The sequence below is a fragment of the Nannospalax galili genome, unplaced genomic scaffold, assembly GCF_000622305.1.
Source record: "Nannospalax galili isolate Female #2095 unplaced genomic scaffold, S.galili_v1.0 scaffold1129, whole genome shotgun sequence".
In the NCBI taxonomy this organism is placed as follows: Eukaryota; Metazoa; Chordata; class Mammalia; order Rodentia; family Spalacidae; genus Nannospalax; species Nannospalax galili.
In genome coordinates, this window is record NW_008359461.1 from 745,742 (window position 1) to 773,494 (window position 27,753).

General features: G+C 42.2%; 1 protein-coding gene and 1 pseudogene across 10 annotated transcripts in view; one reads left to right on the top strand and one right to left on the bottom strand.

Moving 5' to 3' along the window:
* Sipa1l1 (signal induced proliferation associated 1 like 1) overlaps nt 1-27,753 on the top strand; it is a 315,687-nt gene that overhangs the window by 9,084 nt on the left and 278,850 nt on the right. The gene's annotated exons all lie outside the window — the stretch shown is intronic.
* LOC103725882 lies at nt 8,526-9,402 on the bottom strand (annotated as a pseudogene).

Below are 27,753 nucleotides of genomic sequence, written 5' to 3' on the forward strand. Positions count from 1 at the left end.
CACAAAGCTTTCTCCTTGTTTCTGTGAGTTTTGGAGTTATGTTCGGATTCCAATCCATTCTGAGCTGTGCTGTGTACCGTGTATGACGAGGCTGCAGCCGATGGTTTTGCATCTGGACTTCACAGCTTTTCCAGCACCTTTCATTGAGAAGGCTGTACTCGCCTTACTGAGTGAGTTTTGTACCTTGTTGAAGGTCATTTGACCATACACGTACTTATTCTGGACCGTCCCATTTCTCTGGTTGGCCCATTTATGTCAGTATTGCACATTTTGCTTTCTTTCTTTTTTTAAAATTTTATGTATACGCATGTATTGCCTGCATGTAGGTAAGTGTACCCATGTCATGCAATGCCCACAGAAGTCAGAAGAGGCTGTCAGGTCTCCTAGGACTGGAGTTACGGACAGTTGTTAGCCGCCATGTGGGTGCTGGGATTCGAACCTGAGTCTTCTGCAAGAACAATCAGTGTTGTTAACCGCTGAGCCGTCTCTAGCCCGTTTTGCTTTCTTAAACTGTATTGTATTGCCACTAGCAAGCATAAGTGGCATTTTTACATTTTAAAATTCTAGATGCTAAGTGATAGTCAAGTAGAATACTTAAAAAATGTCTCATTTTGAGGGGATCAGACACATTTAAAGAATGAAGTAAGTGATTCAAATGGCAAAATGCATGTAAGGCTGCTGGTGGGACTTTCACAGACACTGATCCATTGACTGGAGAAAACTTCAGAAAGAGCCTTGAATCTTGAAGATTGGGTGTTAGCTCAGTCTGGTTTTTTGTCTGTGTGCCTGTGTGTGGAGGCCAGAGGTCTGCCTTAGGGATCATTCCTCAGGTGCCCCCCCCTTTTGACTTGGGGTCTTTCACTAGCCTGGGGTTCTCAGAATAGGTGAGACTGGCTGGTCAACGAGTCCCAGGGAATCTGCCTGCAGCTCCAGCACACCTGGTCCTCATGCTTGCATGGCAAGCACTTTACTGGCCAAGTCATCTCTCAGCCCATTGGGTAATAATGTCCAACACCACCTACATCACTTTTCTCCTAGCTTTCTGCTGTCAGGGCGGGGGTCTTTAGTGAAGCCTTTCATAGTTACCTCAGGAGTTTTAATCGGGCCAGTTATTATAAGAGCTCCAATTATGAATATTTTGTTCTTGATGTAGTAGTATCTTTTATTTCATTCTAGTTGTTTCTGATTTCATGTAACTGATTTTTGAATTATAGTGGATCACATGTATGGTAGCATACTTAACCACATACCGTTTTATTTTCTGGATGTGTAAGGAATAGAAAAGTAATTTGGCAGGGTTGTGTTGGATGAATCACAGAAGATACTGGAGTCAGAACATCAAATTAAGTAGCGACTTTAATTTAGGCTCCTTAACACATACATATTTTCATGTTCTCTCTCCTCTCTGTCTCTCTTTCCCCCTCTCCCTTCAATCTTCGCCTCCTTTTCCTTCTCCTCCTCCTCTCTCCGTTCTCCTTTCTCTTCTTTCCTTCTGAGATCTCACCAAAGAGTTAAAAAGACTGGCTTTTGAACTCCTGGGCTCAAGTGACCCTTCTGCCTTAGCCTCCTCTGTAGTTGGGACAACAGTCATTTACCAGCATGCCTGGCTTTTCACCTTTATTTTAAAAGTACAGAGAATATGTTGGTTGGGTATAATACTCGAAGGGTCACTTGGTAGAATTTCTGTGAAGGAAAATTATAGTATGCTTGTATATTAGGCTAGTCATAAAGATTTAATGGTATCTAGATAAATTGTGTCTGCAAGGGTGGGGCTTTGCACACTTATTCCCTAAGGCTTGTTGAATCTGCATGACATGCTAGGGATTTGTGGCTTCTGTTGGACAGTGAATATGAGACTCCTGTCCCACGTAGCTGCCCCTGTCCCTGCCCCACGTGGCTGTACATTTCTAGTGACTAATGGGATCTTTTTTAGTGTTCTGTTACTCTCATCTGTTTGCATTTTTTTCCCAGCAAAGGCTACCTGCTTTACTTATGATACAAAACAGTTGCAGTTGTTTATTATGAAAATAGTCCTTATTAAATGTTCTTTATGTAGAGGAAAAAAGAAGCAGACAGTTTTGTTTCCTGGTTGCCAAGGAGATAGGTTTTGGCAAGATTTATTTTATCAAGTGCTTCTCTAAGTAAGAAAACTAAAGGAAATGCCTGCAACACATTTTGGCTAAGGTTCTCCTGACGACCCAGGGGTTCCAAGTCTTGGTTTTGTCCACTCCCACGTCCTCCTAGGGAATGTAGAAACCTCCCTTGGTAGTCTTGGGTTTCACGTCAGATGTTGGAAAAGTCATCATCTCCTTATCTTTATTCAGTCACTTATTCCTTAATTTACTTAACAAGCCTCTTGCTCATATATTACATACCAAGCAGTCTCTTCTTTGAAAAAGGGGGAAAGTTGAAGCCAAATTAAATTTCCTTTAGAACCTACTAATATTGTTGAGTTATAATTATTATGATTTAATGAAATTTAAAGCTTTGGAACATTTTTGAAGTCTCTAAAGAAAGATACTTAGTTTTATTTTTAAAAAAGCTCAGACATTTTAGGGAGAAAATTCTGTAGTGGTCAATACTTTGAGCATTAGTTTCATTCTGATCTAAAACCAATATTTAGATTGACCTTGGGAGGCTTTATTCCAGGAAATTTTGGTGATTTTAGCATTTCTAAATCAACTTTTCTGCTGTTACTGGTCTAATCTGAGGCTTCTCGTGTCCTGTGTCCTGTAGGCTGCCAGTGTGCTGTCACTCCTTTAGGTGCTTGGGTTTGAGTCTTCCAGTTTCTTGGCTCCTTGTGCATGTGATAGTCTTGAAGTATGGTCAGTGAATGCAGAAGAGTCACACTGGTGGTCTGGGTGCCGTGCCTTGACAACTAGTACCTGGCATTTGCCCATGTTGCCAGATAAGTCATATTCAGAGCACCTGGTTCATGTCTTTGTAAAGTTAGTTACATTTCCATTTTAATTTGTTTTTAGGACTCCAACATCATATTGATTATGCATTAAAAGATTGAGTTATGTGGGGCTGGAGAGATGGCTCAGTGGTTAAGAACACTGACTGTTCTTGCAGAAGACCCAGGTTCGAATCCCAGCACCCACATGGCAGCTAACAACTGTCTGTAACTCCAGTTCCAGGGGATCCAACAGCCTCTTCTGCCCTCCGCAGGCACTGCAGGACATGGGTGCACTTACCTACAAGCAGGCAATACACGCATACACAGAAAATAAAACATTTAAAAAAAAAAAAAAAGATTGAGTTATGCTAAGCGAAATGTAAGAATTTCCTCCCACGAGTACTGTCGACTTCGGGAAATCTGGTCTCATTGTTGCTGAAGAGCCCTAGAAGGTCTCTTCTAGTTTTGGCTCTTCTACGTGCTACATGTGATTTTGGCTTTTCTTTCATTTACTCATGAGCAGTATTCATTTGAACACTTTCCAGATGGCAGAGATTTTCCATCATAGGAGGTACATCTGCAAACAGCTCAATGAGATGGGGTGCCCTCGGGATGGTTTTGCGCAAAGATGTGTGTGTGTGTTTTAAAATTATTTTTTATTTCTTTTCTTTTATGTGTTTTGAGTGTTTTGCCTGTGCTGTATGCAAGTACATCATGTGCATGCCGTGCCCATGGATACCAGAAGAGGGTGCTGAGTACCCTGGAACTGGAGTTAATAGGTGGTTGTTAGCTGCCATGTGGGTACTGAGAACTGAACCCAGGCCCTCTGCAAGAGCAGCCAGTGCTCTTAACTGCTGAGCCATCTCTCCAGTACCCAAAGTTGTGTTTTGTTTATTTTTGTTTTTATTTTTGGTCTTTTTGAGACAGGGTCTCCTTGTAGCCCCAGCTGTCCTGGAACTCACTATGTAGACCAGGCTGCCCTTGCCTCCCAAGTGCTGGGATTAAAGGTGTTTTTAAAGGACAGACTTGTATAATGGAATGGTGGTGTTAGAGGTTTCTGATAATAACTAGGTAGAATATGACAGCAGAAGGGGAGGTGATGAGAGGAGGCTGCATTCTGGGTGTGTCCCCAGTGGGGCTGACCTGCTTACTGGGGAGATGGTGTGTGTTGAATGTGTGCAGGGTGGGATGACACCAGCTTTTGCTGGTGTAATAGAGGTGCCATTGATTAAAGTGGAGGTGACTGGAGAAACAGGTCTGGGTGGGGAGTTCAAGTACAGGGTTGATTTGTATATGTTGGGAATAAGATGCACGTTGACATGAAAATCAAGCAGGTGTGGGCAGGTGTTCATGAACTTTGGCTTCCTTATCTGTAAAATGGGGAAGTGTCTCCTTAGAGTTCCTGAGATCAAATGAAGGCAGGAACTGTGTGGTAGAATTGTTTGTGGAAAGGGGACCCATTTACATCTTGGAGACTTTGGGCGCTTTTGAATCACTTTGTAGGCCCGCATGTACCTTGGCTGATGGGAAGCTCTTTCTTGAATCTGCCCTTGAGCTCTAGACAGCTTCGGGGAACTTGGTGTTCTGGTTCTCCAGGCTGTCAGAGAGCTTCTTTCTTTGTACTGCTCGGAGGCTACTGCCTTGGTGTGGGCATAGACCTGCCCCTTAAGAAATGCAGCTTTGACCACAGTAGCTTAATTTAAGTGGGCAAAAGGACTCTTTCTGAAATTTCTTATATTTTAGACTTTTCATAAGCTAAGTAAGTGAACAGTTGCTGGTAACAGGGCAGATTGATTAGGAAGCCTGTTCTCCATGTTTGCCGTTCAGAACATCTAATTATGTACTGCCAGGTTTTTAAATCACTTTACATTTTATAGATGTAGATTACAGATGAAATATGTAAAATATATTTGAGCCTGTTGCTTTAAAATTAAAACTTTTTTGATTTATTTTTATTTTATGTGTATTGAATGTTTTGCCTACATGTATGTAAGTGCACCTATGTAGTGCTGTGCCTACAGAGGCTGGACTGGCGTTATGGACAGTTGTTAGCCGCCTTGTGGGTGCTGGGAATTGAACCTGGGTCCTCTGGAAGAGCAGCCAGTGCTCTTAACCACTAAGCTATCTCTCCAGTTCCTCTATTGGTTTAAAACTTAAGATTAAATAAAGATGTTGGAAGTATCAGTATTTTCTTTTTTTGACATAAGGTCTTACTCTGTAGTCGTAGCTGGCCTGGAACACTGTATGTAGACCAGGTTTGTTCTGAACTCGCAGAGATCTGCCTGCTTCTGCTTTCAGTGTGCTGGCTTTAAAGCCTGGTATAACTGCCAATCTTATATTCGATGAGTAGCATTTTCAGTTCATTAGATGTGCTTCCTCATGGGTAGCTGTGAAGAAGACATATGCTGTTTCCTTGTAATTAATACCGTCCTAAAAGTTGTCTGTCTCTTTAGAAAAGAAGTTGGTTGTGGTTCTTCATTCATGGAGGTAGTTTTGAACAGAAATAGATGTTCTTCATATACAATTGGGTATGTTCAGGGTGGTATAGTCTTCGCACAGTTTGCTCCTCGGTCATCCTGGCCTTGATCTTACTCTGTAGCCCAGGTAGGCCTGGACCTTGGGATTCCCTGTCTCTCCTTCCTGAGTAGCTGGGATTACAGGCTTGTGCCACCAAGATTCCACCGAGCATCACTGTGTGTGCCCATTACAGGCTCTGGGATTTAGAAAGAGAAGATAAAAGGTGGCTTAGAGGGTCTGGCCCCATAGTGCATTAACTATGGATGAACTGCTGTTGGAGCACTAGATGTTCTGGGTATTGAGTAGAAAGAGTGGTGATGGTTTTAACGGTGAAGGGCAGTGTGGAAAGGCAGGGTTTGTAACATACCATGGAGGCAAAAGTCATTTTGGCTGCTCCCTGGTTTCTAAAGTGGGAGGACCTTTCTTTGTTAGACTTTTGGTGGCATTCTCAGATTTATAAAATGGGTCTATCCATCTGCTCAGTAATTGTTATGTAATCTTGTTTTTCATCGGGTGGGCTTCTGTACATTATTTTATTTCAGCTTAAGAAACTGAACTACAGGTGTACAATGTAATATTACTTGACACAGTTACTGAAAACCTCCAACCCTTCTCTTTTTGAAGTACGTATTAGAGGATTTAGAGCAGTTATAAGAAATGGTTTTAAAGGGATCTGTATGTTTAAATCTTTTATCATTCTCATGTTTATTTTTTCCCCTTTACAAGGAGTTGACTTAGTCTCCCTAAAATACTTGTTTAGGCTTTCTAAATCATCTGATGGCCTGTTATTTTAGCTTGTAATAGTCATTTCTACTGGGGATATGCTGTTACCGGGGATATGCTGTCTAAATGTCTGAAGTTACTGTACTTATTTATGTATTCTTCTAGTTTTAAAAGATATATATAACAACTCACCCACCTGTTCTTCTATTTAAGCTGTACAGTCAATATTTTTGGAATGTTCATAGAGTTGTATAACTGTCTCCATAAACAACTTTTTGGAGCATTTTCATCACCCAAAAAAGAGCCTCCAAAGCCATTTGCAGGCGCTCCCCATTCCTCCCCATCTACCCCGTTCCCTACTCACCGTGCCTTCACTGATTGGTTTTCTCTCTCTGTATTTGCCTGTTGTAGGTGTTTGCTCTACCGGGGAACATGCACTATGCAATGTTGTCAAGAGTTTTCTTCTACCCAGTTCGTTTTATTTCTTGCCAACATCTTCACTTTGGTAGTATTGTTACACATTCAAAAGCACACAGTCCCTGTCTGCTGATGCAGAAATTGCAAAGCTGTGCTGGAACCAGAGAACAGGGCAGAGCTACCATACTGCGTGTGGCAGGCAGATTGAGCTCCGAAGCTTTCGGAAGCAAAACAAACCCTCCCTGGGCCTGACCCCACATGCTCTCAGACACGTGGTTTCCTCGCCTTGTCTGAGTTACTGCCCCATTCTCCTTTAAATTTTTCAGATAAATCTTAGAAGTCACGAATCTTCCCTTCCTTTACTTTTTGTCTGATTTGTAAACAAGCCTTGATGTTTTCCCCCTTTGAACGAGTCCCATTCTCAAACATTTTCTCTTAGTTTCACTGTCACAGGGTCAGAGCTGACCCTTCATCTTTCTGCATGGTGGAACAGTCTCCTTCCTGACCTGCCTGACTCCCGTTGGCCCAGCCTCTAGGCCATCCCTCTCCGTGTTCTAATGTGCTCCTTGGGAGCACGCGCTGCCCTGCGACTAAAGTGGCTCCAGTGACGGGCCACACCGAACTCGCACCAATAAGCATTGCTCACCTGGCCTACTGGCTCTCTCCTTTCTGCTTCTCTGAGTTCATGGGCTTCTCCAGGACAGCCTGTGCCTTTATAGCTGTGCTCCTGCTCTCTCCCATTGCCTGCTCTTCTCATTTCTTTGAACTTTTTGTTCTCAGTTTTAGTTCTACTTTCAGGTTTGGTTCTGTGCAGGAAGTGTCTCATCCGCTCACTTTCTCTTTTCTCCCCTTCTTGCTGTGCTGCCCAGGCCGGCCTTCTTCCCTTCTGGCTGAATGCTGGGACTGTAGGTGCTTCCCATCTCTCCTGGCTTGCACTCTAGTTTTATTGCCATCTTTCTCATGCTTTTAGGTCCATGTCTTTGCTGAGGACTCTTTGGATGCTATAGCTGACCCTGATTTCTCCATTCTCTGAAGTGCATTTTGCTCTGTTGTATGCTTAAAAACCCCAGCGTGTAATAATTGGTGCAGAGAGCATCAAGGGTGTCTCACCTAGAGACAACTCGGGAGAGGTTATTCCATGCCAGAGTCCGTTGCATGGGAGGAGAGGTTGGCCTTGTCTTCTTCCCATGGATAGAACATAGTGGGGTTAAACACAGATGTTTGAACATCAGAAAGGACTTTTTCAGTAGAACTACCTGCAGGTGTGATAGGCTGTGGTCCCCATTGTTGGATGCACACATGTTTAAGGGTCCTTTCTGGATAGGAGCATTGAAAGGGACATTCAGACCGTTCATGGAGTGTCAACTAGATTAGTGGTTCTCAGGCTCCATGGAGTATCAGAATTCTCTGCAGAGCATTTTAAGTACACCTTTGATTTCTACCTTGGAAACTCACATTGGAGTGTTTTGGAAGCCAGGTTGGGAATCCTCTCATCAGTTGATGCTCTTAGTCCTGGGATCCTATGACTTGTCTCATCGACTTACTAGATTTTGATTGAACGCTTTTGTTGTGTGGCCTTGTATAAAGGTCTTGGTTTTGCCTTTTTAGGACATAGCCTAGAGGGGGGGATGCAGGTGGCAGGAGGAGCCCTGTGGTTTCTTTCCAGGTAGTGGTATACATTCTTAGAGGGTGGGACCTTTCTTATTTTGCATGTTTCTTTACTTTGCCCAGAAGAATAAGTACTGACTATCCATTCTTGACTGACACACTGTTTACTGACTTTGCTCCTTGTAGAATTCTTTACTTTGTGTTTTATCCAGTTATCATCTTTAATTTCTTTTTTTCCAGATGTTATACTTTTTAATAAAAAACACACTCATAGAGTAGCAATCTTATGTCACCAAATACACAGAACAATTAAACATAGATTTCACCTTAACCCATAATTTTTATAATCACCTACGGGAATTTACAGAAACATTTTAGTCCAAGCCTCACTGTTGGGATGGCTGTAATGCCTGGGAGTGTGAGAAACTTGGCTTCTGGCTTTTTTAGAGTCTGCCTTGGGTCTTTTTTTGACTAGTGAAGAAGTTTTTTCTTTCTCCTGTTCCATTTTTCCCTTCTTCCCTGGGCTGCTCCCTGGGGTCTCTGCAGCTGACAGGGCCTTCCTCTTGTTACCATAGGTGTGTTCGGACCAGGACTCCGTTGTGGAGTTTTTCTTCCTGTGACATCTTGCATCTTCACATTTTCTTTAGCTGGACTTTCCCCTATTGGTATCAGCTGTGGAATTTCTTCTTCACGTTGGTCTATCACTGTAGGTTGAGCTTTTGCTTTGCCAGTCTTTCTCTTCTGGGACCCAGGGCCCTACACTGGGCACCACCAGTTTTAGGAGCCGAGTCACCCTGAGGTGGGACCGACACATCAGTTTTGGCCGTTTGACTTAATGTTTTGTTTTTGTTCTTCAACTTTTGTTTTTCATGGTATTTTCTTTCTTTTATTTTTCTCTTTGCCTCCTTTTTCTTCAAGCTGTGGAGGGATATATTCTTCTCATCCTGACCGGTGACAGATGAGGAAATGATGGGAGGGGAAACTGACTTCTCAGATTTCAGGAACAGAAGTTTCTCACACTGCCATTTCTCTGGCAGTATTTCTGAAAGCTTTTTCGAGACAGCCAAGATGTTTTCAGTGATGTGCTGGGTCTCCGTTCCAGTGTGACCAACGTGTATAGTACTGCAAGAACCACCTTTGGAGATGTTTAAGACTGTCCCACTGATACAGTCATTGATCTCTTTGGACAGATTCTTGGCGAGAAGGTTTACGGGTACTGGGACTTTCTTCCTTACCATCTTTAATTTCTTGACTGAAAAAGAGCCACTGGCTCTTCAGTTGTTTCATAGCAGGTTCAGCCTGTTGCTTCCTAGTCAATGGAGTTAACATCGGCCACCGTTTACAGAGGACCTGGTGGGTCAGACACTGCATGTCACATCGTTCCTGATCTTTGTAACAAGCCTGCAAGGTAGTCCTTTGCTCCAGGAGCTGGGTGCCAGGCTGCTGAATTATAAGCCAGTTTTCCTGTATGAACATAGGCTGCAGCTGTACTGCAGCAGGGTCACCATGTCTTGGGAGCATGATAGTTCCAGCTGTGCTTTGGCTGTGTGAGTACAGTGTGTTTTCCATTTGGTAGTGCAAGAAAGTCTGTCTACCTATGATAAGGTGGCTCTGACCACTGTCTGTTAACTAAACTAGTAATTTGTTTTAAACACTAGTCCATGTTGACAGTACGTACGCTCCACCCACTTTTCCAGTGAAAAGCTGAGTAATTTATCATTTGTTCCTGTTGACTTATAGTAGAGCGTCAGTGATTGTTTTTGTCACTGATGACCAGGAGTTCCTAACACTGTCGGTCCATTTGTTGATGTTTCCTCTCAGCTCCCAACTTATCGTAGGACTTCGGCCTGACTGTCAGGGTTGCCTGAATACCTTTCACCAGACTCCACCAACAGATTCTCCTATGTGAAATTCTGTGCTTAGGCCATCACATTTTATCCTCATAAAATTTCTTGGAGATAGAGCTTGTCAACATTCAGCAGATGAGGACACTGAGGCTAGGGGAGGCTCGATTACTCGCCTAGCTTCCATGTACTCACGTGTTCGCAGGAATGCTTTTCTCTTACCTCTTCAGGTGCTAGATGAACAACAACTCTTAGATGGAAGGTGAAGAGGAACAGGCACCTCAGACTTCTGGAGAAAGGCTTGGGTGGCACAGGGTTAGAAGGAACACCTAGATGGAATGTAAATACTTATTATTGTGATTTACAAGGTTAAATCTTAACAGAACTTGTAATAAAAACAGTTTTTTACCTAGTAAGGAAACTTTCTTTTCACTTTTCAACTTGGCTGGGACAGGAAATTTGAGAGATGGGTTTTCTGCAACCAAGTGCTTTGTTCCTTACCTTGCTTCGTGTATTCTGATGTCATCCTGCAGTGACTTCACCTGCTGTCCTGAGATTACCGCGTTCTTTTCAGCTCAGTGTCTGTTTTGTTTGAAAGCTTGTGGACATACCAGAAGTATGCCGAAATGCACAGCTAGGTTGATGGGGGTGAAACTGATCAAAAATACAAAAAGGAGAGTCAGCACAGTCTCAGTCCTGGCTTCGTTGCGTGGCTTCTGGGAAACGTATATGTGGTTGATCAAGCAGAATTGAAGCCTGTGAAACTGATCAAAAATACAAAAAGGAGAGTCAGCACAGTCGCAGTCCTGACTTCATTGCGTGGCTTCTGGGAAACGTATATGTGGTTGATCAAGCAGAATTGAAGCCACTAGTAAAAGTTAGCTTTTGGTGAAAAGGAGCACTTTCCAGCCCCATTCCTTTCTGCTGGTTGCAGGATCTCCCTGCTTACATACCGTTCTTTACCTCTTATGTGCAGGTCACTTCTCAAAGCAAATATTTGAGACTTTTTCATGTGAAGTAAAGCCTGAAGATTTTTCTGCTTTGGAGTCTTAGACAAAGCTTTTTGGCAGTTTAATAACCAGGCCAGGCTGGTGTTATCTTAATCCTTTGTTTGCTTTAGTGTTTAGTCTTACTTAATCTTAGGAACAAAGATTAATTTTGGAGAATATTGTTAAACTTTGGTGGCTGAACAGGGCCGTGATGTGCCTTCTAAATGGCAGAGAGCCGTGATACGTATTCAGTTCCCGGTGCCTCATTTTGCAGTGATCTTGCAGTATCTACTCACCATCCTGTTTTTGGTTTACCAAGAAATCCAGCAGTGAATGGCCTTGTAGGTCACCTCGTCTCTAGTCGAAGACTTTGCCCGTTAACTGCTTCTGTGGAGCGCTACCTTTTAAATGTTATATAAATGCACCAATCCAAGTCCATTGACGATGTGCCATAGGCACAGCTCCATCCACCCTCTGTCAATCCAAGCCAGTTCCCAAATAATACCTGAATATTCATCATTCACTTGACACATACCGAGCAGTTTTGTGGCAGGGATGCGTGGGTTGTGGTGAGGCCTGTGTTGAGTACGGTGTGGTTGACTGTGGTAGGGAGGCTCCGACAGAGGGGGAGCATGTCCTCAGGAGACGAAAGAATCCATTTGAGTGCTGTGTCTTCTTTCTTTCTCTTGTTATAAAAACAGTACAAAGATCATGTGGAAAGTTTGGAAAATGCAGGGAAGTATAAAGAAGAAAAGACCATTCATCCTTCTGCTGCCAAGGGTAGCTAACATTTCATTGCTGTGATTTCCTGACTTTTAAAAATGGCTTCTAAAAACAAGCAAAGCCCAGAGATTTGTCCAGTAAAGGGAGATGTTGCTTGGTGGAGAAGAAGCTACGTGTCTCTGGGAAAATTGGTATTTTGTTAGGACTTGTACCATGGAAGGCAGCAACCTTAGTGAAGGGTCGAAGATCTCTTTGGAAGACAAACCCAGGAACAGCACGGTGCAGTGACCTTGGGTTTCTCTGAGGAGTGCCTGAGTTACAAGTGTGTTCTTAAACTTTGTGAGATGATTATTATCATTCCAAATGCTCTTCTCAAACATGAATTTCATTTGACCTCTGCTGGAGAGTAAAATAGCCTTCTCTTGAAAGAATGTGAGAGACAATTTGAACAGTTGCAGTGTGTTTATGGTTTAAGATCAGGAGAGTTTTTAAGTAGGGAAGCCAAAAAAGAAACATTTTTAAACACATGCACATATTTAGAGTCTGTTACAGCGTTTTCATGATATTCCTATCAAATGTAGGAGCTTTCTTTTTTTGTTGTTGTTTTTTGAGACAGGGTCTCTCTGTAGCTCCAGCTGACCTGGAACTCGCTGTGTAGACCAAGGTGACTTCGATCTTATAGAGATCTACCTGCTTCTTCTGCCTCCCAAGTTCTGGGATTAAAGACATGCACTCCTGTGCCTGGTGGAATTTTCGTTTTTTAAATATTTATTTATTTATTTATTCATTTATTTAATTTTATGTGTATGCATATATTGCCTACATATAGGTAAGTGCACCCGTGTTGTGCAATGCCCGTGGAGGTCAGGAGAGGCTTTCGGATCCCCGGGGACTAGAATTACAGACAGTTGTTAGCTGCCATGTTGATGCTGGGATTCGAACCCGGGTCTTCTGCAAGAGCAACCAGTGTTCTTACCCACTGAGCCATGTATCCAGCCCCGGAATTTTCATTTTTATAGTTTAGATTTAGGAAATGGATTTAAGGGCCAAGTTGCTTGACCAGTGTCACAGTATTTTATGTTAGGGGCAGTGACATGCAGAGGTTTTGGAACCAGAGACCTGAGTTCCATCCTGCCACCCTGGTTCTCCACTTTTGAAAGATAACAGTGATGATTCATAACTCACAAGATGGTCGGAAAGGTGAAGGAGATGCTGTATCGCAAAGATGAAGTAGCCGCCCTCTCCACAGTTTTGACTTCGTCTCGAGAAAGGAGAGCTCTTCCTGTGATGTCACTTGTAAGGCAGTAAGCATAGGGTATGGTGGCAGACCAGTGTCCAACATGTGTCATCACTCACATCCCCCTCCCCGTTTTGTTTTGTTTTGTTTTGTTTTGTTTTTAAACAAGCTCAACTTTTAGTGTTTTTATCTCTTCCCTTGTATTTTTTAAGGACCTTGATGGGAAGATATATTTTGTTTGGATTAAAATGGTGGCTGCTTCTACCTTGTTTGTAGGTTTTGAAAAAAATAAAGGTGAAAGCAGAGGGTAGAGAGTTGGGCACAGGAGAAGGAGGAGGAGCAGCAGGAGGGACAATTTGGGTATTTTCCTGGTTTAATTTTGACTAGGATTTGTAGCTGGCCAGAGGTGAAGAGGGCAGGATGGACACTCATGGGAAATACCTTTTCCCTGCAGATGGATGCTCTTTCATCCATCCACTCAACAAGCAGTTGTGGACACTGTCATGTGTACAGGGCATTTTGTCAGTCTTTGGGACTCTAGAGGAGTCCGTGTCTGTGAGATTGCTCCCAGTTGATAAAGTTACAGTTCAGTTTTGAGTGCCAGGAGAGAGAAAATTCAGGGAAGATTTAACAAAATATATTAAAATTATTCTTCTGTGTGTGCTTCTATTAAGTTTTGCAGGTTAGACCTATGACTTTTGGAACCCTGTGTTCTCGAGTTTTAAATGTACCCCTGAATAATATGGATAGATTAAAATCTGACATAGTTTATGATCAGTATGTTTGAAGAATCTGTGTATTTGTATAAATCTCTATCTTTCAATCTATAAATGGAGACATTGGATGAGAAGTCCTTGACTTACTGGTAATTCTGTAATTCTGGTTTTAGAAGGTGGGAGCTGGAAATTGGGCTGATTCACACTGAAAACTTAGGTGAAAGTGGCCACTTTGCTTTGGGATTCAGGCGTGATTGAAGTTGTATCAGTGTTTTGGTAGCCTACATTTTTTGAAAGGGACCTCTGGAAGCTGGGAGAAAAGATGGCATGCATCCAGGGCCACCAGATCTATAAAAAGATGTGTGGGTAGGGAGCCCCAAGGAACAAAATTGAGGTGGGAGTAGGGTGCAAATAATGCCAGTAAGCAAAAGTGGAACCTGCTTCTAAAGAAGTCACCTTAGCGTGGGCAATGGGAGAGGCCAGATGTAAAATGGCATTTTTTTAAAACTTAAAAAAAAAAGTTTTATTATTTTTATTTTATGTGTATGCGTGTATTGCCTACATGTAGGTAAGTGCACCCGTGTTGTGCAATGCCCGCAGAGGTTAGACGAGGCTGTCGGATCCCCTGGATTTTTATTTTATGTATGTACATGTATTGCCTGCATGTAGGTAAAGTGCATCCATGTTGTGCAATGCCCGAAGAGGACAGAAGAGGCCATCAGATCCCCTGGATTTGGAGTTACGGACAGTTGTTAGCTGCCGTGTGGGTACTGGGATTTGAACCCATGTCTTCTGCAAGAACAACCAGTGTTCTTAACTGCTGAGCCATCTCTCCAGCCCCCTGTAAAATGGCTGTTATAAGCAGCTGTAGAGTTAGTCCAGGTACTTTTAGTGTGTTCACACCTGCCTGCAACCATCACATAGTCAATTGTAGGCCATTTTATCAGCTCAGGAAAACTCCCATGCCCTCCGTGATCTAGCCTTCCCTGCCTTTCCACCCCTCACCGCTAGGCCGCCACTCCTGCATTTTTTTTCCCTCTATACGGCTGCTTGTTCATTTACATTTCATGTAAATGGTGTCATGATATGTAGTCTGTTATGATGGGGTTCTTTCACTTATATTTGCAAGGTTCATCTACATCTCTTTACCTTTTTTTGAGGAGGGGGGGATGTTGATTTTGAAGTGATGTTCCAAAGAGGCAAAAAAGGACACATAAATGGAAACAAAAGATAGGCTGTTAGAAAGCTTACCACACGTAGTGTTAGTTTGGATTGGAAGTGTTCCCAAGGGTCTGATGTGTTAAAGGCTTGGTTGTCAGTCTATGGCTCTGTTGGGAGGTGGTGGAACCTTTAAGAGGTGGGGCACACTGGGGGTGTGCCCTTGAAGGGGATATTGGGATTTGGCCCCTTCCTCTCTCACCTTTCCAGCTTCCCTGAGAGGAGCAGCTTTGCTCCCCCATGAGCTCCCTGCTCTGTTTCTACCTTGCTGCAGACCCAAAGCAAGGGGACCCGTCAGCTGGAGACTGAAACCTGAAACCAGGAGCCAAAATAACTATTCCCTTCTCTAAGTTGGTTATGTCAGATGTTTGTTAGAGCAGTGGAAAGCTAATATACCCAAGATGAGTTATGGTTTGCAGGAATAAAATTGAAACTATCACAGTGATTTTTAAAAATTATTTTGTAAGTGTAATTCACATCATGTATACAGATCATAAAGATAAAGCCTGATAGATGACCAGAAATACACAGGTGTAACACTGTAGTACCGGGAAAGAATACTTCCAGTTCCCACTAATTCTGTGCTTCTGTTTTTTTTTTTTTTTTTTTTTGATTTTTTTTTTTTTTTTTTTTTTTGTCTTTTTGAGACAGGGTCTCCCTGTAGCCCCAGTTGGCTGCCATTTTCATCTCTTCATCAGAAGAAAGTTCTTCAGATTCCTAGTTTAAAGAAAAAAAAGGAATGATCCTGTGCTTCTGTTTTTTTTTTTTTTTTTTTGAGACAGAGAGAGAGCGCCAGCAGAGTTGGATGTTACGCGTTTGCATATGAATGGGCATATAGGTGCATATGCACATATGTGGGCATGCACATGTGCCTGTGGAGGCCTGAAGTTGATGTAAGGCGTTTTCCTCAATCACTGTTCGCTTTATTTACCTAGGCAGGGCCTCACATTGAACCCAGAGCTCACTGATTGGGCTAATCTAGCTAGCCAGTTTGTCCCAGGGACCCCCTGCCTCTGTCTCCCAAGTGCTGGGATTATAGGTGGCCAGCACACCTGCCTGGCTTTTCTGCGGGTCTGGGGATCTGAACTGAAGTCTCAAGCTTATGTAGTGAGTGCTTTATCCACTGAGGCATCTTTCCAGCCCCCCGCCTTGCATTTTTAAATCAGTTTGCTTTCTTCCCCCAAATTAACAATGTTTACAATTTCTATCACCATGGATTTGTTTTGGGGCATTCTTTTTGAAATTTGTAGAAATGGGGTCATAATAGCACTTTTTCTTTCGCTTAGCATGTAGAATTTGTCCATGTGTTGCTTGTAGCAACAGTTTTTGTTTTCATTGCTTTGTTACTCTAGTGTGTGGAGCTTGCGTTTTCATGTTTTGGCTGTTAACACCCTTCTCTACTCCCTGGGGTGCGGGTGCATGTTCATTTCTGTTGGGTATATACCCGAGAGTGGGCTTGGCTGTGTCAGAAAGTATACTTACATCCAACTTTCTAAAATGTATGCGAACTAGTTTTCAATCTACAAAACACGATGAGGAATAAAGAAGTTAGGCCACTTTAATTTAAAAAGAGGGAGCGTAGACTAATTCTCTCCATTTTCAGCTGCCACTTGTAGCAAGCACAGTGTTTTTCCAACAGGGAAGGATAGATCACAAAAGATGAGAATCAAGAAGAGGATTCTTACCCTTATAAATGCAGTGGGAATCTCCAGGCTGAACTGAATTGTCCCCAGGACATGGACGATGCTGTGCTGACTTTTGAGGAAACCCAGTTGGGAGATTTTGTGAAATGAGAAGGTGAGAGAAGCTGCCAAAATGCAAAGATGAGTCACTCTTTTTCTTCTTTCTTTTCTTTTAAAGAAAGGAAGGGGATTCAATTTCATGTGAGTTCCTGGCAGAATTGCAGATAGGTCTAAGCAGGTGATTTGATACCTCTGAGGGAGAAAAGGTGGCTGTTGCCAAGAACCAGGTTAGCCTCAGTATTCAAAAGACCTATTATTGGGTTCTAATTCCTGTAAGTTCATGAAACTCCTGGGCCAGGGGTTCAGTTGTGAATGTCAGGTTCCCCATTTAGACAGTCAGCCTGTAACAAATATCCTTAAACATTTCCTTCCATTCATGTTTTGAATAGCTGGATGGCGGGGAAGCAGGTGAATTAGCAAGTAATCCTAGAATGTATGCGTAGAGCCTAGAAAGTGGGTTGTGTAGGGCTCTGTGACAGGGAAGGAAGGGGGTTGGGAAGCATTATGAAGTCTTCTAAAATATGAAGAAAGTAGTATGGAGTAAGGGTCAGGTAGGAGCTGAGACTCCGGTGTGGGAGCTTTTTGCCACACTTAGATATGGGTAAAGGGATTATGAAAAAGTTTTGTAGAAGGATGATTGGCCTCAAAGCCCCTTAGTGACGGCCTTGCATGTTGTACAAAGTTGGGACTTTCACAGGCTCGGAGGAGCCCTGGAAAGAAAGGAGCAGAATGATCAAATCTACATCATGAAAGTTAGTGATGTGGAAAGTATAAAGTTTCACACTTAGAGAAACAGGAAGCCCTTGAAGAGTGAAGGTGGAGATTGCAGGGCAGGGAGGAGGCCAGCAGGGAGGAGATTGCAGAGCAGGGATGAGGCCAGCAGGGAGGAGATTGCAGAGGGGTGTGGGAGAGACTAAGTCCTCTTTTTTTTTTTTTTTAAATCTTTTTGAGACAGGGTCTCCCTGTAGCCCCAGCTGTCCTGGAACTCACTATGTAGACCAGGCTGGCCTTGAACTCACAGAGATCCATCTGCCTCTGCCTCCCAAATGCTGGGATTAAAGGCATGTGCCACCATGCCCAGCATTTTAAAAATCCTTTTTTAAAAAAAATTTTTATTATTTTATGTGTATGCGTGTATTGCCTGCTTGTTAGGTAAGTGCACCTGTGTTGTGCAATGCCTGTGGAGGACAAAAGAGGCTGTCAGATCCCCTCGAACTGGAGTTGTTAGCTGCCATGTGGGTGCTGGGATTCAAACCCTGGTCTTCTGTGAGAACAGCCAGTGTTCTTAACCTCTGAGCCATCTCTCCAGCCCCGATACTAAGTCCTTTTTAATGCTGTCTTTGGATTCCAGCAAGTTTAGGGCAGGGAGTGTAGCTCAGGGTAGAGGTCTTGGGTTTGATTTCCAGCGCTGGGGGCGGGGGGGCATTTCAAAGAGGTGAAGCAGTCCTTGGGGTGGTGGAGTACAGGAGCAGAAATGCCTGTTACTCTTCTTAAAATTTATAAAAGCACGGATACATAGACGCATAAATAGATGCACAGCATCCTTGTGCCACTAAGATTTCATAGAGAGGAGGTTAAGAAAAAGCCCCAGATGTCTCCTTAGTTCCCATCTTAGGAGAGTAATGATGAGAAAACTTGAGAACATTTTTATTTTATGAGAACTCAGTTGGAGGAAGGAAAACAAAACAAGACCCCCAGACTCCAAACCCACAAACTCAGCTGTTGGAATTGTGAGCCAAAACTTACAACAGGAATAACTGAAGACACTTGCTCGTTCTGCATTTAGGACCAGGTACCAAGGACATTGAACATGAGACTATCTCTTTATTTTTGTGTTATGTGAAGGGAAAAAGTAGATTTGAATTTCTTTGTTGATTTGATTTGATCCTTAGCCCAGTGTGAATGAGCCAGTAAGGCAGTTATGACGAAAGAAAGATGAATGCAGCCTCGGGCACCATAGATGGACCAGAGTTCAGAGCGCTCTGTTGTACCATTTGCAAACTTATCAGAAACTGATCAGTAAATGGGGAAAGTGAGAGCTTGCAGAGGGTGATCAGGCAGGTGAGAGGTCTTGAAACCATGTTAGGCAATGTTGAACCACAGTAGCCCCTGGATGTATTGCTTAAGTACCCCAACATGGCTGTGAGGATTTATGGCTTGGGTTCATATACATAGCCAAGTAATTTGGGTATTGCTATGTAATTAATAAATTGTCTTCATTTATTAATTCACTTTTTGCCATTGAGCCTTCAAGGTGCATTAGCTTCAGTAGATAGGCAGATGGACAGAGTACCTGTGTTTATGAACTCATTGTTATTGGGTAGGGTTAGGCAACAAGGTATATTTGTAAACTGTACCTCGTGGAAAAGAATATCGTATGTTAGGTTGACAGATACCATAGAGGAAAGTCAGGGCATGGAGAGGATTTGAAGGACTGAGAGGGGTGGATATTTTAGGTCGGTGGCTAGAGAAAAAGCCTCACTAAGAAGGTCATTTAAAAAAAAATAAACTTAGCCGGGCGTGGTGGGCACACCTTTAATCCCGCATTTGGGAGGCAGAGGCTAGCCTGGTCTACGTGGTAAGTTCCAGGACAGCTGGGGCTACAAGGAGACCCTGTCTCAAAAAGACAAAAAAAAAAACAAAAAAACAAAAAAACAAAAAAACCCAAACAAACAAAAAACTTAAGGGCTGGGGATATGGCTTAGTGGTAGAGTGCTTACTTAGCATGCTTGAGCCCTGTGTTTAAGCCCCAGCACCACAAACAACTCCCTCAAACTAAAAATTGCCCTTTATCTTGTCTTTGGCTAACGATTAGTGCTGCTGTGAACATTCTTGGTTATGCCTTTTAAAAAATTGTACTTATTATTTTAATTTTATGTGAATGAATGTTTTGCCTGAGTGTTAAGTGTGCCCTGTGCATGCAGTGCTCTCAGAAGCCAGAAGAGGGTGTCAGATCCCTGGGAACTGGAGTTATGGATGGCCGTTAGCCAATATGTGGGTGCTGGGAATCGAACCTGGGTCCTCTGGAAGAACAGCAAGTGTTCTTAACTGCTGAACCATTCCCTCCAGACCTGGTTATGTCTTTTTAGTGGATCTGATAGATTAGTAATGGAATTATGAGGTCATAGGGCATGCGTATATTTACTTCTGTAGCTACCGAGACAGTTTTCTAAAATGGTCACATCTGTTTCTGTACCTGTTAGCAGCATATGAGAGCTCTGTATTCTTGTGTTTCTTGCATTTGTTATTGCCTGGCATTGAACTTCATCTGTTCTGGTGGTTATGTAGAGATACTCTGTTGTGGAAGACTGATGTACTTGAATACATTTTCATGGTGAGTGGTCATTTTGATGTCACTTTTTAAGTTGATGGAAATGCTCAGTGTCTTCATTGTGGTGGTAATTACATGCATTTTTTAAAACCTTTAGGACTGTGTTCTGCTTGTGTCATTGCTTGTAATGATAACCTCAAGAAATTAAACTATAACAAATTCCTTATTTTATAGGAGTTAAAAGACTATGCATGAATGAATGCATCCTTGAATGGATATATGTGCTTCCACTTGCTGGCTCCTAATGTCCTGCTTAAGAAAACTTTGCACACCTCAAGGTCTCAAAGATAAAGTTGGCATTTGAGTAACTGCTTAAAGAAATAAGGTCACAGTCATTCATGAAACCTTTCACTCTTGGCAGATTTTTGTTCCCCCTCCCCAGATGTGGTTGCAACCTGAATTTAAGTACGGTGTTGTAAAGCCCATTTGTACGCAGAAAAAATAGGAAGGATGCAATCTCAGATAAAGAGCAACTCTTTAATTGGATAACTTCAGCTTTTGAAATAATTGAGTGTACCCTTTCTCCAAGGACCTACAATTGCAAAGTATTGTTTAACAGACCAACTTTGGAAATATAGTAGTGTTATGTATCTTTTCATTTGGATGTTATTAGTAAGTGGGCATCATGTCCTTCAACTTGCAATAAGATTGATTAAAATTAGGGTCTAAATACAAAATACAAGTGAACAAAAAAAATTCAGAGTAGGCCATGTGTCATACGTAGCTTGGAAGTACTTTGTTTCTGGAGAGAGAGCCACAGAACCGGCCAAACACAGCCAAAGGACACATGTAAGCTACTCCTGTAATCACACTGAAGCTTAATAACTCTGCTGACAGACTCAATAAAATTGTTGCTAAAGGTTTAATGTAGCCAGATTCTGAGTTTCCTTTTCAAACTGATTTGTCTTGTTCTTGGGGGCATGTGTAATGTATGTTCTTGCTCTTGCTGCTCTCAGAGCTAAAGCTCAGTGCTCTGTGAAGTGTTCTATGAAAGTTGTTTGGGGGTTTGGGGAGGGGAACGAGACACACACACATTCACACACACACATTCTCAGTTGAGAGAGAGACACACACACTCTCAGTCAAGCTGCTCTGAGGGCCTGGTGGCACTCACATTAGCAAAATTGTCCGAATGACTTCTGCTCTCTCACATTAAACACTGACTTTCTAGATGGAAGAGCCTCTGGACACCGTATGAGTATCCGTATCATAACTGCCTTCAGAAACATGTAAGTGATCTTTTAGAAGGCTTGCCCTCGAGTATCCCCTGAGAAATATTTTGTGCAGTTTGATAGTCCAATGTAATTTGATTACTCCGAGACATCAGATGTCCTTGGTAAGAGTTTGGTGCGTTTTCAAAGAGCAGTATTATTTTCCCTATCTTTGCCAGCTGATTTTGTGGAACCCAATTTCTTTACACTAAGAAAAGAATTTTAACACAAATGATCGCTTAATGTTTTCAGTCTGCTTTTGGTGTTAGGTAATAGTGTCATATTTTAGTTACCTGATGTGTCAGTGTGTTTCAACATGATTATCTTTCCCTGAGGGATGGGAAAATCAGCAAAAAGTTCACTGTTGCCTCGTGAGTTGCTGTGCCTTGGCACAAAGTGCTGATCGTCTTGGCATGCACACAGCATTATCTCACCTTGCCTGCTATTTGGAAAGGTTCTGAAAGGGCTACCTAACGCTCCAGGATTCCCATAAACTCCAACTGGTGCAGAGAGTGGTGTGCGTTGTATCCTGTTCTCTTTGCCAGCTTACATCTCATTACACTCTTTATTGTCATAAAATCAGTTAGGCAAAACCCATTTTCTTCTCCCTACCGGCAGAGCTGATGACATTTCCAAGAAAGTACATATAAGGAAAGATTTGAGTGCTGATTGTGGGTGGGAGCCCTGGTTTGAGACAACATTTGGGTTCAGGGGAATGCTCTGTGTTACTTGTTTTTTTTTTCAATCTGAACTCTTCATTTGTGGAAACAATGAAAAGACTTATTTGCTATGTGTTTTGGACAGGGTTTTTAGGTACAGATACGAAGAGCTACTCAGTAAATAGGCAAACGTCGAGTTTTAAAGGTGACGACTGTCTAGCACAGCATTTGTTGGGCTGAAGAAAGAGACCCCAGAGGCCGAGTTTCTGGAATCATTGCCAGTAGGCTCTGTGGAACCAGCTTGCAGGTCTGCTGCCTTGGTCAGAGTGCCCCAGATGGGAAGCCAGAAGGTAGATCACCCCAATTCTCCTGCTGCGTGCATGGCCACCTGCTGCTTCCCCACGTGGCTGTTCTGAGTCCCACATGGTGTGTCTAGTTGGAGGCACCAGTTCACACGTCTCCCTGTCTGTGGCAAAGGAAGGCAAGAAGCATAGCCCCTTCAAGTCAGTCTTGAAATTCTGTTTTGGGAAGGTGAACTTTGCATAGTGTTGAATGGAGGTGAACATGGAGCAAAGTTAATTCTGGGCTCCATGAATAACAGATGCTCAGTGTAGCACCTACTGAAAATGATACAGTAACCACAGTTATAAATAACATGATAGGAATCATTAAGATAAGATTCTAGATAATGTTGATTATTATTATTATTATATTATTATTTTTGTATTTTTGAAACAGGGTTTCCCTGTAGCCCCAACTGGCCTGGAACTCACTATGTAGAAATTTCCTGTTTTGGGCTGGCAAGATGACTCAGTGGAGCCGGTAAAGGCGCCAAGCCTTATGACCTGCGTTCAGTGCCCTGGACCTACATGGTGGAATAAGTGAACTAACTCCTGAAAGTTGTCCTCAGACCTCTACATGCATGTACTCTATGGTGTGTGTTGTCCTCCCGCTCTCCCCAAAAATATGTATTAAAAGTAAAAAGGAAATTACTCTATTTGGGAAGGCAAGGCCAGGAAGTGGTGACTTGCTCAGACTGTGGCTGGTTGGTGAAAAGGGCCACTGGCTTGTGAGAGGAACCCTCTGGGAGATTTGGGTGTCAGCATGTCTCGGTGGTGCTGCTGTTGATTGAATCACGTTGGGGTCTTTTACGCGTTAGATGAACACTTGATGTTTGTTCTTGAGTTTTGAGAAAATGAATTGTAGGCATTCGTGCTTATTCAAAATATACTTGGAGGAAAGTCTGCTGAGCATGCCTAACTGAAGATGCAAGCTTCACTTGGTAACATAAGCTATGGAAACAAAGAAGGCTGCACATGACTGTCTTCTGTTTTCTCTTCTGGGTTTTCATCCATTGCCCTGATAACTTTTTTTTCCGTCTTTTTGAGACAGGGTCTCCCTGAAGTCCCAGCTGACCTGAACTCACTATGTTCAGGCTGGCCTTGAACTTACAACGATCCACCTGTCTCTGCCTCCCGAAGTGCTGGGATTAAAGGCCTGCACCACCACGCCCAGCTTTCTCTGACAACACTTTAGCTAAGGCATTTGCCATTACACACATGGTCAGTACTAATTAAGCATCACTAGGAAACACAATGTGGTTCATCTCTTCATCTCCTTTTGGCCTTTGCACAGACCCTGCTTTGCAGCAGGCCCTGCTGACGCCCCTCATCTTGCCCTTTTGTTTGCAATCACACACATCCCTTCTTAACAGTGTATCTCCCATGTAACTTGTCTGTTTGTTAGATTGTTTGTGTGTCTCCTCTGTTAGCAGCAAGCCCTGTGAAGGCAGAGACTGGTCAGCTTGTCCATCTCCAGCCTGAGGAACAGAGCTTGCCACAAAGGAGGGAAAAAGTATGTGCAGTGAGTGACTTGGCAGAAGCAGCTACCAGAGGACACCTGTTAGCGAAGTAGCAAGCCTCTCTGCCCTAGTGTTTGTTTATTGGCTTATTAGGAATAACACGATCATCTGTTTCTCTGCAGAAAATAAATGTGTGAGTTGTGATATGTGTACATTTCTAGAACCAACTTACTGTTTTGGCAGTAGGTACGGAAATCAAATTCAGATGAAAAAAAATCATTATCTGGAACAGTAAATGATAAAAATGTCCATATTCTCAAATATAGAATTGGGCATGTAGCTGACTTTAAGCATAACAGGGTTTTAAGGCTTTCATTGTCAACATCATGGCCAGAAAGCTGGTTTCAGAGTATCAGGGTACTGAGTTGATGGAAGAGGAGGGAGGAAGGAAGAGGTGTCCTTGGGGATCTTTCATCTTGGCAGAGTTGGGAGGTGCTGTGGCAGAGTCATCCAGATGTGGGATCCAGGACAACGTAGTCTGTTACTCCAACCTTTTTTTGGAGAAGCTTAAACAACAGACAAGGTTATGTGAAGTTAATGAGGGTAGCATTCTAGAACATTCTAAGATTCTCATTTATGTTTGTGGTAGCCAAGGCATACAAATCTTTAAAATATGTTGATTTATTTCAGGTGGGGGTGGGGGGGAAATGAGACAGGCATGTAGCGGCACCTATGGAGATCAGAGGATAGCTTGAGGAGTTGATTCTCTCCATGTACAGTGTGGGTTCTGCAAGTGTGTTTACCTGCTGCGCCATCTCTCCAGTCCTGTAAATCTTTTTTTTTTTTTTAAATCACGTAGTACTTAGTGACTTTGATAATCCAAGACAAATAAAGACAGTAACATATTAGAAATGTGTTCAGAATCCTAGAAAATACCTTAGAAATCAAATGTTAACGTTTTGGGAGCTTAAGTTCAATGCTTAAATTACACGCCCAGTATTATACAGCTAGTTAGTGGCAGGTTTGGGCTGATTTTTGTCACAGACATTCACTAAAGTATCTGTGATAGGACAGGAGCACATACACTTCTCTTTGGGGAAACCCAGCGAGCAGTTGTAAACTTGTTTTTATCTGATAAAAGTCATGCAGGTATTCTACTCTCTGTAAATTGTTTTCATTTTTATGTGTGTAAGCATGTGTATTTGTACTAGTTCTGTAAAAATGTGCTTTATTTGAGGAATTGTAATTTAGAAGTTGAGAAAATTAACAGAACAAACGATCGTTATAGACTGTCGTCGTAGTGACAAAAAGTAAGGTTTTCACGAAACTACCACAAGAACAGCTCATGGATTTGTTCTAAAGTTAATATTTTGGAGGAAATTGATTATAGTGTGATGAAAGTAACTCATTTTGAAAATATTTTCCACTAAAATTTGAGAAGAAAAGATTGCTATTTCAGCATTCTGTTAGGAAAGGCAGACATCATACTTATCTTTGTTCTAGATGAACTGTTGGTACCCATTTTTAAAAAGAGAGTTGGTTTTGTATGCAACTGGTGTATAATATTTTTTTATTTTTGCAACATATCTTTAAATGAGATATTTATCATGTATCTGAGTTTTAGCTTGATTTTGACATGCTTTTAAATCTAGTTTTCATATTGATTAGAAACAGGTGTAGCAGTAGGAGATCTGGGTGGAAGGCAGAGGTTTTGTTAATTTTGTCTGTAAGACTGAGGTTATTCCAGCAGACTCACCTAAAAGCTGTGGTGTGCATCTGCTCATAATATGCTTACTTGTGCCCATACGAGCATTTTCTAATTTTAAGATGTACAAATAGTTTGTATAGTTCATATCTCCATGTTGCTCTATGAAAAAGTTTCTTAGAGATGAGCCTCAAGAGAGCTGGTGATGTCACTGCAGCTGAGTTTCTGAAGGGGAGTCCTTATGCAGGACTACTGAGCAGCTACTTGTGTTCCTGTTAAGCCTGGAGCGTTTGTGAGCCTCCTAACACTGCTGAGAAAAAGCCAAGATGAGGAATTTTCAAATTGGGCCTGAAATCTTTAGGTTGGGATTGCTGCTTCCCGTGAGCAGTTTGTGACTGCTGGAAACAGCTGTCTAAATTTTAATTGTGTTACATTTTCAGGTTTTTCCATTGATACAAGGATTTCAGATTTAATTCAGCAGTAGCAAAACCACAGTTGGTTTGCCATGGTAGTATTCTTCCATACTTGGGGAACTTTATCTCCTGGAAGGCACTGCCATTTTTCAGTTAGGTCTGTATCACACAGCTAGTTTACCAGCTCTTGATGGATTTACAGATGTCCCTGCAGGGTCAGTTGATTCCCGCTCTGGTGGTCCTGTGTTCAGAAGTTGGGATGTGGTGTGTATGGTAGGCTGGGAGACTCTACACTCATCCTCCCTAGCTTAGGATGTTAGGAGCTCTTAGGAAACACGTCTCCAAAGTTGAATCATTTGGTGATTTGATTTCTATTATTTTTCATATCTTCTAGATTTTAAGTTCTGCAAAGCTTGGTAATTTAATCAAATATGGTTTAAAGAGAGTAAGTGAAAGGTTTCCCAGCAGAGACTGTGGGCTGAAGGGAGCGCATCATTTAAAGGTGTGGCTTTGTGAGGGTAGTTGAAGTTGGAGTTTGAGCTGAGACTGAGTGAAGTTTTGCCAGCCAGGTGGCTGACACTGACTGTAGAGCCGGGGAGAACCACCCACGTTTTCCAATTTGGGTTTAAATCATAGAAAGCAGGTTTCCTGCCGAAGCCATTTGACTTTAACAGTGTATGGAAATTGCATCTTTGATTAAACAGATGTTTTTTAATCTTCATAGAGCATGTACTTTAAGGTAATTATTTCCCTCCTTTCAGACCATAGGTAGAATTTCCTCTAGTATCCCAGCACTTAGGAGTCAGAGGCAGGTGGATCTCTGTGAGTTCAAGGCCAGCCTGGTCTACATAGTGAGTTCCAGGACAGCTGGGGCTACAGGGAGACACTGTCTCAAAAAGACCAAAAAAATAAAAAAAGATAGACTATTCAAAAGGATGTATTTTACAAAAGGACTATACCTTCAGGTAAGGGTCTAATTTTGTTTTATATTAATACTTAGCTACTTTGGCAAAGTCTGGAAAACTTCAGACTTCAGGAATAGTATGAATGAGTTTATGTCTATTTATCATCTATATCTATATATTCCATCTATCTATCTATCTATCTATCTATCTATCTATCTATCTACCTACCTACCTGTCTACCTACCTATCAGTCATCTATCAATCAATCATCTGCCTACCTACCTACCTAACCTACCTATCTGTTTTTGAGGTAGTGTCTTACTGTGAAGCCTGAAGCTGGTCTATGTAGACCAGGCTGGCCTGGAACCCAGAGATCCACTTGCCTCTGACTCCTAAGTGCTGGGATTAAAGGTATGTATGCACCACCCTGCCCAGCAAATTAAAAACAAAAAACAAAAACGTGGTAAATTAAATTCTTCAGATTTCTCTCTGCTTGGTATTAACTCAGAGTTGTCAGCGGGTTGACCACCTAAAACAGAAGTGATGTACAATGGCAGTTGAAACACTGACACACTCCTTCAAGATGGCTTGTAAAATTGTATTTAAGGGACATGTGTATCATTCTTATTTTTTTTAAAGATTTTATTTTAATGTGTATGAGTGTTTTGCCTGCATATGTATAAGTGTACCATGTGCATTCCTGGTGCCCCCCGAAGGCAGTAGAGAGCATCAGAACACCTGGAGTTACACATGATTATTAGTTACCGTGTGGGTGCTGGGAACTAAGCTCAGGTCTTCTGCAAGAGCAGCCAATGCTCTTGACTGCTGAGCCATCTCTCCAGCCCCTATCCTTATTTCTAATTCCCACCACTTCTGCATAGTTGCTTGACCAACCTTCCCTTTTCCTTCTCTTTCCCCTTCCCCTTATATAAAGCGCAAAGACATGCATTGTTTCAAGAATAGTTTCTCTACCTTTGTTCATATCAAAGTACTATAATAGTTCTGGGTAAGAAAAGTGATAGAATACAGTATGTTTATTGATTTTCCTGGGGTTCAATAATTATACAAATAAAAATTCAGTCTTACTGAAATAGA